The sequence below is a fragment of the Manis pentadactyla genome, chromosome X (assembly GCF_030020395.1).
Source record: "Manis pentadactyla isolate mManPen7 chromosome X, mManPen7.hap1, whole genome shotgun sequence".
Taxonomy (NCBI): domain Eukaryota; kingdom Metazoa; phylum Chordata; class Mammalia; order Pholidota; family Manidae; genus Manis; species Manis pentadactyla.
The window spans coordinates 3278550-3298516 of NC_080038.1; the positions used below are offsets into that span (position 1 = coordinate 3278550).

The 19967-nt window shown below is 45.6% G+C and overlaps 1 long non-coding RNA gene across 1 annotated transcript in view; it reads right to left on the reverse strand.

Moving 5' to 3' along the window:
• The window catches only part of LOC118935976 (uncharacterized), a 258868-nt gene that overhangs the window by 196564 nt on the left and 42337 nt on the right, over positions 1-19967 (reverse strand). The window contains exon 2 of the long non-coding RNA XR_005034071.2: positions 17336-17434. This is a non-coding gene — a long non-coding RNA (uncharacterized LOC118935976). The remainder of the gene's footprint in view (positions 1-17335; positions 17435-19967) is intronic.

Sequence of the window (19967 nt, forward strand, 5' to 3'; positions counted from 1 at the left end):
ACAATCCCCCGGAGACATCATACACTTTCAGGCCCTCCTACCGAAGCTCCGATCCCAAACGTCTCTTCTCTCTGTCTCTCCAAGTCCTGCTGGTCTGTCAAGACCCAGCCTAAGGGCCATCTCCTTCGGAGAGTCTTTCTTGATTCCCCCAACAAAAGGAATCCGTCATTCAACTGTGGTGCTTTCATCCCCGGTGCCGTAGAGGAGCTATGGTCGGCCTCTCCACGCTAACGGACAAGAGCTGGGGTACTGCTCCCCCCTCCCTGGGCACAGCAGGATCTTGCTCCTAAGAGGCCCTCAACAAATGTGGCTGGAGTGGAGTTGCTTATCTCTGATGGGAGTCTTTAAAATGATACCACCTTAGGCTCAGACCGTGGGGCAACATATTTCCATCATCAGTTGGGCAGTTACCTTTAACGGTGGGGAAGTAGATGCATTTCACTCATAAAGTGCCCTTACATCCCCAAACCTAAGGCACACGCCGAGAAACCGGACATTCTTAAAATTGAATCACGACCCCGTTACGCACTCCATACAAAGTCTGCCTAGGCAGCCCCATGCTTACTGCACGTCGATGACAACAATCATCAGTATTGTCAGCCCTGATCAGATGAACTCATTCCAGCTGAAAGTAAGTAAAATCCTGGAACATGACCGTGTACAGAAGGTCCTGGTTTGTCTGTTTGGTGCACAGTCACTTTTAAGGGCCTGACTTCTGATCGGAGGCAGTGTGCGTGTGGCGGTCGGTCCCCACAGCCGGCTGCCATCTCTGTGCTTGGCTCATACCCCCAAAAGTTGCCTTTCTCTACGTCTCTCCCAAACACACAGCTTGCCAATTAGAGACCAAGTCCCGTCAAGAAAAAAAGAAAAGTATGCCGTCTGTGGGGTTGGAATGATCCAGTGACCAAAGTGCCTTTTTAAATGTTGCTGCTGGGTGGAAATATCACCCTCAGGACTAAGGAAGGGATTTGAGGTTTCCCTGTGTAGGAAGGGCCAGGTAGGTCCCTTTGGGGTTGCACAAAGCCACGTGCCTGTCCAGTGACACCAAAGCTGGGGGTGCCACCCTGCTGAGGTCCCAAGCCAGGGATACTGGTGCCCCCATGCGTGCCCTGCTTTGGGGCCCGGGTGGCACTGATGGGGCTAATGTTATGCTCTCCCACCTGACCACCCTTGGTTGCACCCTAGCTGGGGTGCACAGAACACCCCAGGTCAACCATCTGCCCTCTGGCTAGCAGTGGCTCCTGTCGAAACGGCCTTCCAGACTCATAAAACAGCTGCTCCGCCAGTTGGAGGGGTGGGCAACCGAACTCGGGGGAGCACGGAGCTGGTGGGCCAGGGCTGAGTCAACAGAAGCAGCGCTTTGGAATATAGAAATCGCTATGTTTTCTGCGGAATTCACCTCTCTGCCGGAAGCATCAAGACGAAGCGAGGTGGTTTTCGCTGGAGGAACAGGTTTCCGCGCCTCTTGGCGCCGTCAAGGGAGTCTGGGGAACTGTGATGAAGTGCAGCAGCCCCGGAGGATCGGAAACCCTGAGCCCCAAGAGGCAGATGCCTCAGATTGGAGAGTGTTCCCTGGGTCTCTGCAATCCTGTAAATGAGACCCCGGGGAGAGGCTGGTCTTTACATGGAGGCTGGTCCCTGGAAGCCAGGAATCGTGTCTGCTCATTTTTATGACCCTGGTAATCAGCACAGCAGGAGGCTCATGGAGATGCACAGGTTAGTGGAAAGATTTTGTTTAGGTTTGTGTTTTGCACTTGAAGCACTGTGTCTGGAAACAAGATACATTTCAGAAAGCTTACGCTTAACGCTATCTCGCGGGAGAGAGCAGAATGAAGCTGTCTCTGTCGGGATGCACCTTCCTCTGTGGCCTGTGGACTGGGGGTGCTACGGGGCAGCGACGGTCTGTGGGCTCCCTGGGTCCAGGGGAATACGCAGAGAAGGAGCCCTCCAGGGGACAGGGCAAGTCCAACAGGGGGCAAATCATCTCTGCAGACTGATAATGCTGGTGGCAGAGTTACAGGTGGCTTAGTGTTACAAGAACCTTAGCAGATATTTATTGCAGAAAATGCACGAATCTAGGTGGTCAGTAATTCAGCCATCCAGCGTGAGCCATGGAAAAATTTACGTAGAGATGCAGGTAGACATAGAGACACACACAGATGATTGAATGAGAGAAGAGATGATAGAGATAGACATATAAATATGACCTGTTTTGGGGAGATTTTTTGCTCTTCCATGTACTTCAAATGATATAAAAGTAAAGCTGAAGAGAGGACCTCAGAATAAAATACAAGTGAGTCTTGAGAAAATGCTTCACATTCTTGTTTTAACTCACCACTGTCACCACTCAGATCTTAGATGTCATAAACTGGCTGCCTGTTCGTCATGTGTGTGTGTGTGTGTGTATGTGTATGTGTGTGTTCAATAGGAGTGTATATATTCTGTCTATATGTATAAAGACACACACATATATAAATATGTATTCTTACAGAAAGATATATATATACACACATATGTACATATCATAGTATGTACATTATTTATATATGTGTAGACATATATTTACTAAAAAGGAGTTCATGCTGATGATTTTTAAAAGCTAACAATAGATCGTGGTCATTTCCCCACCTCAGTAGCCCTCTGTCATTTTTATGGACTGCACAGCATTCAGATATATGGCTATTGTAAGAGAGGAAAAACCTTCCCTCTACCCAGGCACCAGGATGAGAGACCACATAAACTGATGTTGCAAACCTGTACAGCCTCCCACGCCTTTTCCTAAAGGCCTATTTATCATTCCTGAATGGTATTGCATTCCCCCTCACACTGTCCTAGGAAGATAGTATAAAACTAAATTGTACATACTCCCCGGAGCCAGTTTCTTTGTGAGCTCCCATGTATTTCAGCACGTGAATAACCTTTGTCTTTTCTCCTGTTACTCTGTCTTCGGTCCGTTAAATTTGTCCTGCCTCAGTCACAGAGCCCAGGTGGGTGGGGGTAAAGTGTTTCCTCCTTGACATGATTAACTACTTACGAATTTAAAGTAGAATTTTTAATCAATTAATGAATCTAGCCATAAGCCCCTTTCAATACATAAATATCCTTTCACAAAATTCAACACACACTATCTGCTCAAACTTACTTTGGAAGAGCTAGCCAGGCAATCAGACAAAACTGGTCAAAGGGGTGGGAATAATGTATAGAAAGAAAGTATCATTAGGCACAGACACTACGATTATTTACAAGGAAAATCTAAGAGCACCTTTAGGGCATCTATTAAGAAAAGAGTTCCAGAAAGCTGCTGGATACAAGACCAATACACAAAAAGCAATTTGCATCCTTTTATGTCAGCAACAAATTATTACAAAACATCATTTAACAGGCATTATATTAAAAGCACACACACAAAAATCGACTACAAAGTGCCTAAAATATACCTATAATAATACATGAAAGTCCATTATGGGGAGAAATGAATGACTTTATGAATGTAAGAGATGTAACAATGAATAGGCACGCTTTGTTCACTAAAGGGAAGACACTATCTTTCAAGATGTTTATAATCCTCCAATTAAGCTCTGGATTCAGAGCTGATCACCTATTGAATTGCAATAGAGTACTTCTTTAAACTGGAGAAGGTGGTTCTCATTTTACACAGAAGGTAAGTGTCCACAATTGCCAGCCCTGTTTGGAAGGAGAGTCCTAAAGATGGTGAAATCATCCTACTAAATTGCAAGACATTAGAAAATTGATCGTAAAAAAAATCAAATCAGCGTGGGACACTGGCTAGACAAACTGACTAAAGGAACAGAGGAGGGAAAGAGGCAATAGATGAAGGTATAAAAATAAACTCCTAATATGGCAAGAATTCATTGCAAAATGATGGTGGGTGGGCAAAAGGACAGGCTGCGAACACATGGTGTTGGCATAGTTTTGTTTGTAGATGGTGGGAGAGGGTAGATAGAGCCCTCATCAGACTGTATTGAAAAAAATCTGGTGACTGAAAAAACTTTGAAATATCCAAATAATTAGAAGAAATATTAAAATATGTTAAAGACCTTGGACTAGGAAACGTTTTCCAAACACACAAACCCTATTTAAGGAACATATTGGTATGAGAAATCACATTAAAAGTCAGAATTTCTGCATGATTGATGACATCGTAAACCACTTTAAGAGAGAAGCTACAGACGGAGAGATTTACAAGGGACAGAACCCAAAATGGCTTAGTTCCTGACTCAGTCAAGACGTCCTACACATCAGTAAGACAAGAAAACAGTCGAGGAGAAAATGATTAAATGGCATAAAAATAGTTTATAGTAAAGGAGCTGAATAACTTTAAAAAAAGACTTTTGGAACATTTGTGCAGAAATTAAAAATTAAGAAAATATGTGTTTAAATGACAGGAAGCTACCATGGCATACCAGTTAGATTGTTTTTAAAAATTACAAGCTAAAGCAACACTGTTTTCAAGGTTGTGGAAAATGTAATTTTTCATACTGTAAGTCTGAAATACTTTAATTTTTTGTTAATTTAATAAGCTATGTTGATTGGGTTTAACAAAATATGTTGATGGCAGATTTAATTCAAAACTGGAAAGAAATCTGTTGCTTTGCTTTTCTTCCTGGAATAGCCTCACATTTTTTCTTGTATTTTAATCTTTTTCCCTTACATTTTTACTTCCATTCTGGGCAAAAAGACACTTCTTGAGTTGCCATGTTTCAGAGAACATAGTGGATAAATTCAAACCTTGAAAGGTCAAGGAACAATAAAACCATCTCATCACGCATTTACGAAAGTGAGTAAACTTACACGGCACACTGTCTGCGAATATCTGCTGTGTGTAAACATCGGCTCCACAGTTTCATTTCCCTTTTGTATTTCTCAAGACATTTTTATGAGATGTGAAGAGAAAAACACAACAGGCATAAGAACCCAACCATCTGTAAAAAAAAAAAAAGTAAAATAAAACAAAATAACCGATGTCTTAGACGAGGAAAATCCTGCTGAAATGCATTCGTGGCAGAATGAAATACACGGATGATTTCAGGACTTACCTTAAATGAACACAAGTTGATCTTCTAGTTGTTAGACTTTCATAATTCGTTAATTAGTCAATGTTCTAACATAAAGTAAGAATCACTCTTTTCTGCAGAGTTGCTTAACCGGATGATTTCTAGATCTCACTTGCTAAAATCTTGGGGAAATACTTACAGCATTGAAGATGCTCAGCCTGTCTACTGCCTTGCACACATCTATGTGGATCACAGATGTCAGGGGGAACATCAAAATGTCTATTTTAATCAACCGGATGCTGTACTCTGACACAGCAGGGCATTCTCAATACCAGGCATTAAAAAAAGGGAAAAGGTTTATTTTTAAATAAACAAATAGACAATGGAGGAAATGGCAGAATGTGTTCACGCCCCTCAATTTCACTGTACACCCATGGTCTGCAAATGCTGCTTTTTGGGCCCCAAGCGCAGGGTCCCCGATGGCACGGCTGTGCATTGTTAGGGGCCACGGCACAGGTATGTCCTCTCACCGAGGATGCCGCCAGGAGGTGGCGGAGACAATGAGGATATTTCTCAGGACATGGTCCTCACAGGATGGATGGGACACGCTGGTGAAGCCCAGCTATTTTCCAGTCCTCGGGGCTTCTGTACAAAACAAGCAGGGAACTTTCCTTTTCCCCTTTAGTCCACAGCACATGAGGGTCCATCCCCCACTGGCTTATTTCAGACAAGTGGGAGAATGAACATCACTGATTTTTCCTCATGAGGCGTACGATGGCAGATTTTAAGAGCCCTGGGGAATTTAGATATGCATGGCCAATTTTAGACACTTAGGGTCACAATATCACCTCTGGGACACACGTGGAAAAACACATTCTAAAACAAATCCTAGCCTGATGTACATCTTCTCAAGTAGAAATGGCCAGGAAATACATACTCGGGGAAATGTCTCCCACATACAAAACTAACTGAGTTTTTTTTTTTTTTAACATGTGAGGACAGTGACAATATGTCACTCATGAAATCTTCTTGGCCATGCATAAACATTCGGAGATGGGCTCCAATAAAATGAGAAATCCATCAGAATTTTAAAATATAAAATGTACCATTAGAGACAGTAAGGCATGATAATAGCCGCTGCCAAGAGGCATCTGTTTAACTGTAGAGTTAAGCCAAAAAAACGGTGATAAATAACACTACACACAGAATATAAAAGTTAAAATTCTTGAAAGAACTTGGGTGATACATGATGGGGACATGATTTTTTAAAACAGCAGGAAAATAATCCTTCGGGAGGCAGAAGAAATAATGCTAACACATAGACTGAATGGATTACAAAATGAAAAAGAAATAGCTGAATGGATAAGTAAATTCAAAATGTGAATCTCTGATTCCTGCCAGAAAAAGGAAAGTGAGAGACAGAGAAGTACGATGGAAAGAGGGAGAAAGTGTCTAAATAAGATGGTTGAGAACATAACTGAGTAAAGGGATTAATAAAGTGGTAATTTGAGGACCCTGATAAAGTTGTGCACTTTATTTTCATTAATCATATTTTTCTCTAAAACCTGTCTATCAGCTGAGTACCAGTGTTTTTCCTGGGCTGGAGGTGGATTGGAAAGATGCATTCGTGGTCCATCAGGACAGGATGCCATCAGCAGCCGGCACTGCCCAGAGGGGCACATTTGCCCACAGCGATGAGGGTCAGCCTCTCAGATCGAGTCCCCAGCAGTGGCACAGACACCAGGGGAGCAACTGAAGGGCAACCAGAAGGGACGTGGACGGAAACACCTGTTGAGTGTCTCACCTTTGCACACTAAAGCCTCTCATCCACTTGTGAATGGGGCTCGCCCGGTCATGGGAGGGGCTTCAAACTGCAGGGAAGGGGGTCTGGCAGTGCTGGGCACAGGGAGGCAGGCAGCAGGAGGGTGTTGGGGGGTGTTCAGGAGAACAGGAGGGGATGAGGTCACAGAGGTAAGCAGATGTGGGAGAGACCCAGGTGCGGTGCCTTCCGACATCACAGGGACTCTGGCTTTGCCTCCAAGGAAATGGGGGCCTTGCGGGGTCTTGAGCAGGCGGTCAGAGGCTCCTGCAGCTGCCTGGTGGAGGGCATTCAGTCTGGGTGACACGAGTCAGGAAGCTCCTAAGGGATCCGGGGAGAGATGGTCCCCTGCGGTTCAGGTCAAGGCTCTACAGACAGGTCGGATTCTGGATCTATTCTGAAGACTCTAAAGTGTCAGATATGATCTGTCCCATCAATCCACTCAGGGAAGTGGGGGAACCACAGTTTACATGGGGACTTGACCTGCAGAAAAGCCCTCAGGCATTGCTGGACACTGAATATTTCTAAGGTGTTGAGAAGGGGCTTTCCTCACACACCTGAACTCTCTCCATCCCCCATCAGCTCTTTGACAAGTATTTCTCCCTTCCGGGAATTAGACTCACTTCCATCCTTCTAAAACTGAGCCAAAATCTTTCCCCAAGAATGTTGTCTGGGATCTTGGGGCAGCATGGTGCTACCTAAGGCCACGTGTTTGTGGCCACACCAGAGCTTCGTGGCTTCCCTGGGATTTGTGATGTCAGGTGCACAGAGAGGAAATACTAAGAGGAGACTTAACGCCTGGAGTTGTAAACACAGGGCTCAAATGTGCATTGGGAGCTCATTACAAATGAATTAATCATATTAATATAGGATGCCTGGGGGAACAAATGTGCTGCCTACCATTCACACATTCCCAACCACACCTGCTCTACATCAAAACACTCTGCTCCGTGGACCCCTGTGCTCCGGGAGCCAGTGATACCCAGGCATGGGCTGCGCTTTACAAACCCGCCTGTGTTAGCGACAACATCCCATGGTTGTCTGAGTGCCAATTATACTCAGAGCGGGCGGGCTTCTTTGCAACCAAGTTAAGGTTGCACTCCGCTAACGAGGTAAACATTATATTTACAGTTCAGGCAGCCTTGGGCTGAGACCGTTCACCCTTGGACACAATTCCATCCACACTGCACTGCCGTCCAGGCGTTTTCAGTGACCAACCACCTCCAGACATTGAAAGAGGCTTGCGTCAGATACTTGTTTAAAAGTGAGATGGGGTCATTTAAATATGGTGAAGAAGGTGAGAAAGATAAAACCTCCACAAAAATAAAATGTATTCATTTTTGCCTATGTTTCCCTCTTGCTTGTATACTTACTCATTTCACACAGATACCGCGTAGAAATAAATTGAGACACAAAAGAAATAGGGTATGGCGAATGCAGTGGACGGCTCCTGCGTGCACCTTGGTGGGAGATCTGCACCCTCTTCCACATGGCCATTAACCGCTCTTTGGATAATTTTTTCATCTGATCTATGCACTGCTTTATACTTTGATGACACACGATTATTCCTACGCCACGTACACATCGGATACATTCGGCCTGTCTGCACACACACGCAGTGAATGTTTTCTTAGACGTCCACACCCCGGGATACTTCAACAGGAAGCCCACTCCTGAAGGTCACACAGGGATAGTTGGCCCCTCGGTAATTCACTGTTCACTGGTGTGTTTTCCCTCCACCACAATTCATGTACAGGTGGGATACTTCATTTAAATGGCAATAAACATTTTTGTACACATATCCCTGTGCACAGAGGTAAAAAGCCAATCCCCACTGTCTCTTCAGGAGCCATTAAAACTCTTGTGGGCTCTGTCTGGCTTCTCGCTTCACATTCTCAGAGACACTCATTTTCTTTTTTTTTTTAGAACAGTGTTTTTCTTACTTCCTTGTTTGCTTTTGGATTGATAGAAATTTCTCTGCTGCGTTTCCCATACTGGATTGGGAATTACATACTCTTTTTCGTTTCTTTGTGTTTGGTGTGTCACAGCTTGCATGCGTAGGGTCTGATGTAGATGGGTCTGTACTGACCCCTGGGAGCTGCGCCTCTGTTCTTCTCTGAAGTCTATGAAATTGCCAGCTACTCTCTGTTCTTCTCCCCTCTCCTGATTTCTCCTGCAACTCCAACGAGCCCTATGGTGGATGTTATTTATGGAGCATCTGTGATAATCTGGATGGGGGAACACAGCAATAGCATCAGAAATTCAAAAGAAAAACTTTCACCCCAGTGGATTTTAATCTCCCAGGGAAGACCTAAATCATCTTGAAATAAATATGAGAAGTAAATAGGTTGCTGTCCCTCATGGGCTCTTCATCTTTCTCCCCTAAACTAGTGGAACTCTCCTGGAGCTTTTCTACTACCCAAGGACATCCGGCAATGTCAGCTGACATTGGGGATTTCATGCAGCCAGGTCATGTGTATCAGGGACCCTGCTGAACATGCCACAGAGCACAGAGAAGTGTCCGACCCCAAAGGTCAGCACTGCCGAGGTTGACAAACCCCACCCCAAACCCAAGGGCTTTTACGATGCTGTTAATGAGTCTGTGAGCAAATTGCCAGATTTTTAAACATCTCTATTTTTCTGACGCTACTGATTTTAAGTGACAAGTCGAAGGTCGTGGGAGGGCAAGACGGCAGCAGCATGAGAGGATGAGAGGGAGAGAGTGCAGGCAGCTGGTGGAGTGCCTGCCTGCCCCCCACACAAGAGGCTCTCGGAGCCAGTCGGGAGGCCCACTCAGTCCTTCAGAGCAGCGAGCACAAGTATTTGCATGTTTTCTTCCTTCCTGAATTGTGTCTGAGAGCTACAGGAAGGACCTGACAGTCGTCAACAACACACCAGGTGTGGAGGTCGAGGGCCAACGTCTTTGTCATTGGCGGTTCTGAACGTGATGCCTCAGACAGCCTGGCTCTTGGGGGGTCGGCAGTGGGCGGTGGGGCACGGCGCCCTCCAAGCTTCACCTAGAGGACGTCGTAGGACGATGCCCTCCCGAGGGCCCGCCTCCTCACCCTGCTTGTGTGCTTGTGCACAACCTATTATGGATGATCACCTGTTAACAGAGAGCGATTGTGCCCGTTTGTCTGGGGACACGTCTGGTTGTCACAGAGTGTGTGTGGGGGGGTGGTTCCTGCAGACACGTAGTGAGGGGAGGCCAGGCGTGCTGCTCAGCATCCCACAGGACAAGGACAGCCCCCGTGGTCAAGAGCAACCCAGCCCCACTGTCAACAGCGGCAGAGAAGCCCTGGAAAGACAGCAGGATAAACACAACGATGAGTGGCTTTGCAAATGACCCCTCCTGTGTGCTCAGACCTATTCATACACCCTCTTTCACTGCACATACCCATTCCGTTCCCTGTTGTCTTCAAAATCACGCTCTTCAAAAGGGTGTTACGATAAAACGTCGAGTCAGTCTCCATGTTCCAAGGATGACGCAGTCTCAGCTGGAAGGTCAGACCTGGCCACCGTCTGAGCACGATGGCAGCTTCTAGGGCTTGGTTATGGGGAAGGTCTCACACCTCTGGCTTCCTGATGAGCCTACTAAGGCTCTGTGAGGGGTGCCAGTGGAAACAACGGTGGGACTTGATTTAGCCCACAGTTTCTCTCATTCCGTGTTGGACCCCAGAAGCCCTTTGCAGAGTAATCATGCTGTTCCCAATTTCTTCAGTGTGGTTTGCACAGTCTGTCCCAGTTTTAGGACTGAAAGTTTCATGTCCTGGGAGCTTCACCATCCTAGGATGGCTGGTCACCCTTCCTTCTACAGAACGAATGAATGAAATAACTTTTTGAAGTAACTTCTCCGGTTTTTGTTTTTTTTTTTTACAGAACTGCATGGGCACAACCTCTGAAGACATCCTGAGGTGACTGGCATTCTCCCCTCTGGAAAAGGAACAATTAAATACCTCTCATCATGGAGTAGACACTATGCACCCAGTTGGGGTTTATATGAAGGAGCAGAAGGATCATATCCTGAACAATTCAAGATATTTGTTTCTGAGAGTTGTTTCTAAATCATTCCTGCTTTCTCATTCCACGATTAAATTTTATTTTTATCTTATTTGATAAAGCTCAAGGATCCCCAGACAGACGTCCCCAAGAGTAAGATCTTTACAATTGAAACAGTCTCTTTTGCAAGCCGCTTAGTGTTGTGATTCACTTTTTCCTCCTCAAATGTAAGGCCGTGTGTCACATTGGAATAATAACCCTGTTCATAAAAGGGACCCACCACAGAGGTCCATGGAAACTCCTCCAGTCTTCAGGGTGGCCCCAAATTAGTTCAACCAGTGGAACATCAACTGGGCAATACTGACAGCCATCCACCAGCCAGGGTGCCCATCATCTCACACCCTGACAGCATCTTCTCTGAGCGTTCTGACACAATGCATTCATGCATCTGATTCGGGGGCTGCCAGGCTGTAACAGCACGACAAAGCGTGGCCTTCATATCGTATCTGTCTCTTGGCTGCCTTAATCTTTGGACCAACAAGCTTCTGCTCAGCCCCGCAGCCCTGCTCACAGGTATGTTAAGCATCCACAGGGATTTTGCTCAAGACCTAAGATTGATGCAACCGACCCCTTTACCCGAAACTTGCCTCCCCAAAGAGATGCACAGAAATGACAGCTGTTTTGTGAAAGACTTACAGGAACATCGTAACCAGAGCCATGTCAACGAGAGTCAGCTAACCAAGGACAGTAGCGTCACCACCCTCCTCAGACCCTTGCTGCCGTTCCGATGTGTGAGGCTGACCGTCAGCTTCTGACCTCAGCCCCCTCCAGCTCTCCCTTCCCTAATATTGAAGGAGCTTTGAATCAACCCTGAGATAAGAGGGGGCTTTGGGACATGAGTCCATGTCCTCCACCCACTGCCTTTCCCAACAAAGTCGCCTTCCTTGCCCAGACACCTTGTCTCTCGACTTCCTGGCATGTTGTGCAGTGAATGGCATGAGCTTGAACTTGGTAACAGTTTTAATTAAAATAATCTTGGCACTGGTCCTTTTCAGAAACCTAAGTCATTTGTACCCTAATGGCTTAGTTTGCTTCTGCAGCTCTAACACAGTGGAAAGACAGATTCCAACATACCTTCTGAGAATTATCTATGTGACATCACAAGTCTTCTACTCTGTGCTCACAATGTGCTCATAGATGCATGTGTATTGAAATAAATGTGTGTATATGACTTCAATAAAAATTAAGTATGTGTGTGTATAGGTCTACGTGTATAGAGGTGTGTGTGTGTATATGTATATGCACACAGACACACATAGCCGTAAAAAGATAAAACTGATGTAGATAGACATGAAGATAGATGGATAATAGATAGACAGACAGACAGATAGATGATGGATAGATGATAGGCAGGTAGACAGATTCCAAGAGGCATCCTGGAATTTTTTATAAGTAAATTCCTCATATCAACTTGTTTTTGCGACATTAAAAAAAAATGCATGCTGATAAAAAAATGTCTTCTTTTTATTTCCCAAATGTTTATCTTTGGGCTTAGTCAGGATAAATAATACAGAAGTGACATAACTGGATTTTCTGAACTAACTCTCAAAATTCTCTCCCAGATTCAGATATTAGATGGGCTCATTTAGGGGAGGGTCACAAAATGACAGCCCCCAAGAATAGTCAGGCTCCCTGCCTGTTTTTATAAGGAAGTTTTAAAGGCACACAGTTAGTTACACCCACAGTGGCAGAGTTGAGTATCTGGGATAGAGATGGTGGCTCAAAAACTCAAAAACTCAACTACTTGGCCCTTCACAGAAAACACCGGCCTCCCCTTACATTAGACTGCAGAGAACCAAGTTCTGTTATTTTTAAGAATAAATAACAGAGAAACCAAAATGTATAGCTTCCTCAGTCACAACGTCACCCATATTTAAGAATAGTGTTCTCAAGTATGAAAAAAAATGCATGCCACAGGCTTTTTTGTTTTGAAACATGTGAGCAATCTGGTTGCGATTGGCGCAAGTTGCTCAAGATGTTTTCTTGGGGGAGATGGATGAGGAATTTACGGCCTTTCCTGTCCACCATTTGCAACTCCCTCTGCTTTGTCATTTTTTTTTTAACAGGAAAAAGGTGTCCAGAAGTGAACACCTACTGTTCTCTTTTAACTGCAGTAACCATCTCCTTCATTATGACACGTTTCCACGTGAGGGGTCACCTGGCAACCGGCCCGCCAGCAAGGCCCAACAGGATGCCTGTGGAAGAACACAATTCCACATCTGGTAAGGACTGGTTCAAACTGTGGTGAGCTCAGTCACCACATGTGACATTATGTATTGGATCCTATCTCCCAGCGTCATACCGGGGACTGTCAAGGGCTTTCCGCATCTCATTGTCAAGGAGGACTCAGGATTTCAAACCAGACTTGCTTTATCCTCACATCCTGGTTTTCGTTATTTTTGTTTCCCATTTCTTATTTACTTTGCTCTGCTATGTTAGGTTTCTACGTTATGCCACGCTCCATCCACTTTGCAGGAAGAGAATGTGCATGTTCATACACAGTCAGCCCCGCATCAGTCTGTGCAATGCTTTCTGGCCTTGGCAGAAGAGCCTGGATTAGAAGGTGTGACTCCCAGTGACCCCTCCGCCACGCACTGGTCATGCACCGTAAGGCACCCAACACAAACCGGTTTCCGCAAGGTTGAGGTGCAAGGGGTCTCTGAGCTCTAAATGCAGGCCCACTACTTCTGCAAACAGGGCAGTCATTATAGCAGGAAGGAGAATGACAGAGCATCTTTTAAACCATTGTTCCCACCCTTTTCTTCTTTAATGTTGGTCACTGGCCATGGGTACATCTGTGTGGTCATGCAGAGGACCCACGTGTACTTTGGGGGAAATGCCCACCCAAGGCATTGCTGACCTCCCCCAGGGACCTTTGAGTCACAGTCACTGCCACCTGCCTGGCTTGAGGGAAATGGAATCTACATTTGCTGCCAGGTATTTGTCTAAAAAGCTTCCTGGATGAATTGATATCCTACAAGGTCTGGATGAGAATGATTCTGTCAGTTAAATGAAGACTTTGTCCCCCTAAACCATCCCCAGAAAATGTCCTCTACTTCATATCATACTTTAAAAGGCAAATTGGCAAGACAGAAGAAGAACCTTCAACATGTTAGATGCCCTAGTAGTCATTCTGTTTCTGGGATTTTATGCCCTCGGGAAGCATCTTCAATATGCGAAATGCTTTGTGCATAAAGAAGTTTGTAACTGAACGAGTATGTGGCAGCATAAAACTGCAAACAAATATTGAAAGAGAGAAGAAGGGCTACATAAAGAGTGACATATATGGTGGATGGAACCATTCGCAACTATTTTAAATGATGATAGGAAAGTGTGTATCATGAGAAAATATTTCTTTGAATTTTGATGGTCATTCAGTCTGTATCTTGGATCCAGTACTTTAATATATTATTTCATTTAAGTATTCATTAGGACCCTAATATGTGATTAGAGGTGTTGGTGTTACAACTGAGAAATCTGCAGCAGAGAGAGAGTTAAGACCCCACAGACGCGTCTTTAGTGCAGGATTCACCTGTGGCCTTAACTGCTCACTGTCACCCACTATTCAACACCACCTCTTCGGGCAATGTCACGATGCAGTATGATCTACACCATGTCACTGCGGCAGTATTTTAAAGCCCAGATACATTACAGTGATAACAGTGATGGAAAAAATCTGAGAAAAAAATAAAAACCCTAAATAACAATACTAATAACAAACCAAAAGTAAAAAGACAATATAGTTAGCTGAGTTTGTTTGCCAAAATGCACCAGAAAATAAGAAAGACATTTTGCTAACAGGCAATTTTGAGTCCTCTGTGCCTTTCCACAGACAGAGGAAGGACATCTCTCATGACAAACCCCTGGGTCTGGGGCTTCACGAGTTACGTGTCCAGCAAGATGACTATTTCTTGTGGAAGTTAACGGCGCCTACACTTTCCTCCAAGTCAAGTGGAAAGGCAATGCCTCCAGTCATCTGCATATCTCAGCTCCCGACTCCCCGACCCCTCTCCAGCCAGAACAGCCAGCGCCAGGCTTGGCCTCACAAAGAGCTGTGCATGCGTCTCTCAAGGCATCAACCTCACACTGCTTTGTGCCACTTGATTATTTCTGTTTCCCCTGCGAGATGACAAGTGCCTTGAGACTGGAAGTACATTCATTTACCATTCTTTAACATAGTGCCTTAGTCAACACATTCTTTTTCCTACTGCATGCATGACTGAATACATGAATTCATGATGCCCCAAATCGGGTGCTCTGTTCCTCTCAGGCTCAGTTGTATCTGCCCATGAGTCTGTCTTCTAGACCCGTGAGCTTCAGAAGTGCATTCCACATATTTTTTCAGCCATATTTTCAAGAAGTATGGTGCTATGCTGTGAGTCATACTGACCTTTCTGGGTACATACATATGCATGAGCCCCTTGTCAATATTGAAATACTCTTTAGATAGGAAGACACGTTACTCCGTTGCTACACAATTAACTACAGGCATCATTTCAGAGACTTTTCCAATGAGCGTATTATTGATCATTGGCTAATGTTAATTAGACAGCCATAATCGCTTTTGAAAATACAGGAAACGACATCTGCTTTAGAAAGGTATATTTAAATATCAATTTAATCTTGGAGGTCCTTATGAAAATACCCTGATGGGAATAATTTTACCGGATCATAATACTCAGTAAAAATCCTAACTATTCTCTGACTCACTATTAAAATTCAAGATCGCAGAGCAGCATATACCAAATGATGTATTGTACCTAATGACTTTCTTATTCAATTTTTCTAATCTCTATTTTTCATCCCCTGGGTTTTTTTTTTTTTCTCCCTCAGTAATTGTCCGGAGCTTTAAATAAAAGAATAGTAGAGATTAAGCGTCTTTATTTTTAGACTCACATCTTGAAGTCTGCAGAATAAGCAGCAGAGAATATGATAGAACAACGTGTGTGAAGATGATCTGTGAAAACCATCAAACCATTGCAGGTTATTATGTGTCCCTCAGTTCCCCACATAGAGAAAGGAAGGGAAAAAGCCTTGGAGGGGAAAGTAATCCCTCTCTTTTGCTTTGGGAGATGTTGTCCTTAGATGAGTATGTATCTATTGGGCCTCATCAGTAAGAGGCTGCATATGTTCACGAGCTGTCATTGTGAGCACGACCCCAGTTCAAGGGTTGTGACCTAGGAGCAGTCTGCAGGTGGGTGTTGCATGAGGTTGGATCATCAAACCTGTACCACGTTCACTGCCAAGTGTCTGGGAAAACCCTCAGGCCCTGGATCTGAGTAATTCTTCAGTTCCCTGCAAGCTTCTTTTATGTTCAGCCGTCGAGGCTGAATGCAGAGCCTCCCCGCACCACCCTAGCTGTATTACTCTTGGCAAAATAAGTTCTCTGATGCAAAATTAGTCATATCCTGTCTCCCCAGCACCCCTGTCCTGTGACAGTGTAGCTACGATTGGGGTCAACACCACTGAGGAGACAACTCACTGCTTGGAAACTCTCAGAGCCCCAAATCACCTCGGCAGCCTGCACGGGGACAAATGAAAAAGTCCTAAGAAAGCATGTTGTCGGAGCAACGGACTGTTTACTCCTTTTAAAAGGAGTAAACAATTAAAATTAAAAAAAAAAAAAAACAAGCGCCAAGTTTGTGAGACTAAAACTGTGTGTGTGGCAGAAATATGAGCTACAACAGGTATTAAGGTTGTGACTGTTTAGGTCACTGATTGAAGAAATCTGAGATTGAAGGGCAGTGAATTCTGAGAGCAGACGAAGGACTCCAAGTAGGAGGGGAGGAAGACGTTGTGAGTGTGAGCGTAGACAGTTCCACGCACGTTTGCCCAGCAGTGCGTGAGCTAAAATTGAAACAGTGCTGATGGATGATATTTAGCACGTATGTTGAGAAGTTGAGAAGCACGGGGAGCTCATGCATTTACAGACACTCCTTTCTCGGAAAGGTTGCGATGTGGGAGAGGAACAGGGCGGATGCTGGTGAGCACCCTGCTGCTCAGCGGAACATACCAGAGCACAGGGGAGATGCTTACCTGTGTCCTACAACCTCTGTGGACGGAAAAGCAAGGTGCAGGGATACATCATGTTGCAAGAGATGTGAAAGCCCAAGGAAGGTCCTTCCTGCCAATGACTGTCTTCTCTTTGCCTTAGAATCGGAAGATAATTTCTGCACAAGGATTTGGTGGGATGGAGCTGATTTGATCAAAGGATGAGGGATAAGAGAGGTGGGTGTGCTGGTCCGGCAGGGATGGTCTAGTATCTGAAGTGGCATCTCAGGGGAGATGGGAACAGGATGGTGGGGAAAACTCCCCAGAGAGAGAGAGAACCTAGTGGCCAGTCCACGGTGGGCACTCAGTGAATGACTGATGTGGAGGTTCATGAATCTTGATGACCTGCATGAGTCGTAGGGGCGGGCACGGTAAACATTTGGTTTCCTACCTTTGCTGGTGACACAGGAAGTGACCCTTTTCATAGGATATTTCCGCAACTGCACGTGTCCTGTGTCTGACAGCCGCTTACAAATCCATTTCTTCCATCCTGGAAGGAACAAGCATGTTGAGTTACTAGCATCAGAAACCCAAGACTCCAGGAAGAAAGAGGTAAATTTAAATGGGGTGAACTCGGCACAGTGACACCCGTACACTGAGGTGATGGGTTGTCCTTGCGGGACGTCTGCACTTAGCGTTTGGCATCAAGGGGCCTGAGGAGGGCAAAGCTATACACGGGGGATGACTACAGGCGCCGTGTCAGTGTGCAGATCTGTTCGCGTGCTGAAGCCCCTGGCTGTGCTTCCCAAATGTAAAACATGTACGGGTCGCACTGTAGAGAGTGCTCACGTGGGACTGCACAGTCCCAGCAAGGGCATGCAGGGAGGGGACACAGGCTGCTCCCTGTCATACCCCCTCAGCTCAAGAGTGTCCGTTTCGCCCACCCTGTTTGGTGCTCGTTGAATTACATGCTTTGCAAACAGCACTTCTTCTGGAGCGAGTGTGTGTGCTGCACCCGAAAGAAGACGGCACACAGCTGAGATCCCCGCTCACCAGCCCCCTCACAGGCTCCCACACATGGACGTGACAGTTTGCACAAGACAGGTGCCCCGGGAGGGTCGCTCACTGGCTGACTGCAGGCGGCTGGGGTTTCTCTGTTGGAATCCTTGACTGCTGGTTCCTTTGCTGAACGTGGCAGGGTTTTGTGCTTCCCTCAAAGAAACGATTAAATTAAAAATGACGAGGAAATCATTGGAGGTTTCCCTTCCAATGATAAGATGCGCTGTAGGCGTCACAGACACACTTGTTTAAATCAATTGTGGTTTGGTAATTAACTCAGTAACGACTTCCACCGAGAGGCCTAAAGTGGACGTGGAGATAGTGTCTGAACACTTGCCGGAGTCAGCAACAGCCTGGGAATTTTCTAGTTGACAGACACATAGCGGCGGTGCCACGAGAGCTGAACGACCTCCAGGAAGCATGCTATGTCCTTCATACTGCGAAAGAAGTTTCTGGTACCCTTCATCATTTCTACAGGTGCATTTCCTTATGTAACAACACTTGGCGAACCAGTTTGCAGACTCTGTTTTCCCATAAATGAATCCCGGCAGCTGGAGGTGGAGGAATATTTTGGTCCCTGGTCATGTTTTCGTAATCACCTCCTCCAGCTCTACATTGTATGAATTTATTTAGTAAATGGGTTGCTCATCAATACTTTAGCAATGAAGAAACATTGAGTGCCTCCTTTAGAAACAGAAAGGAGAAGAATTAAAATAGCAGGTTGTTGAAGTCCTTACGAGGGAAGGGGGAGCTCTTGGAGGGAGGGACTTGCGATCAGTTTTCAAGACATACGTGCAGGGCAGCCTTTCATCTTGTTTGAGAGATTTTGGGAAAATAGAGCTCATTATCAGCCATGGTCAGGTGTTTCTTCTTGGTCCTTAGCTCAGAAATCCCCATACTTGTATGAATGGTATTTTAATGGTGAAAACCTATAAATTGTGCAAGATTTGTGTACAGCAGGAGAAATTTAGCTGAGCACTTTGGTAGAAGAGGGATCGGTGGTTCTGCACACTCACCAGAGGTTTGGGGGATAAGAATTATGGTTTGTAGGCACTCTCAGGCCCACATGCTGTGTAGCTGTCCCCTGTCTTTCTCTCTCGTCAATATGGCCAGGAGGGGAATCTATTCTCCATCTTCCTGTCTCCTCACCTCCCCTTCCTCACCACTGGCATGCAGGCTTCTCTCCATCCCTCTACAAAAACGGTTTCACCAAAGGACAGATAAGTCATCCATGAGGTTGGAGGGAAGAAGTCAAGGCCATGGGATAAGGGCGACGGAGAACAGCCTGTCCCAGTGCTCTGTGTCCTCTGAGGTAGGGAATAGGTTCTCCTGAGGGGAAGGCAGGGACGGTGAGGGACGTGAGTGGCCTCAGCAAGGCAAGAAGGATGTGGAATTCCTGTTTGGAGGAACCCAAAGGGGCCGTAGATCTGTAAGGATGGCTGGCGGCACTGGGGTCCTTGTAAGTCGGAGGCATAATGCCAGTCCCTCAAAACACTACAGCAGGTAGAGCTGGAGAAGCCGGGCGATGCTGCTTTCAGCCAGGGTTCAAGAAATGATGGGGCAGAGAACAGGGAAATGAGGGTAATGGGACGTGATAACCCTGAGGATCAGACTGCTGAGGTGACAGGCGTGGGATCAGAGCTGAACAGAAAGGAACGCATGGGCCGTGGAAGGTAGAGATGAGCAGGAAGGCTCCCCTGGGCACAGGGACCTGCCGGAGAGGAGACACACCGATGAGGCCAGAATGCATCACCAGCCGAGAGAAACCATGTCTTCCCAGGACAAAGTCAAGGAAAAAATGACAAGTACTCTGCGTATTTGCAAGACATGCATGGGTTACAACGGCCCTGTTTTGATCAATGGACTACAAAGTCTGAACAAAGTGTAGCACGAAAGGTTTTTAACAGGTAGATTAGCCAAGTCAGAAACACACATGTGCATATGAACAGCAGGGACCTGGGCGACTCTTCAGGAAACTGACCTAGGTGTCGGTTCCCATAGGCAAAGAGTTCCAAAGGGATGAG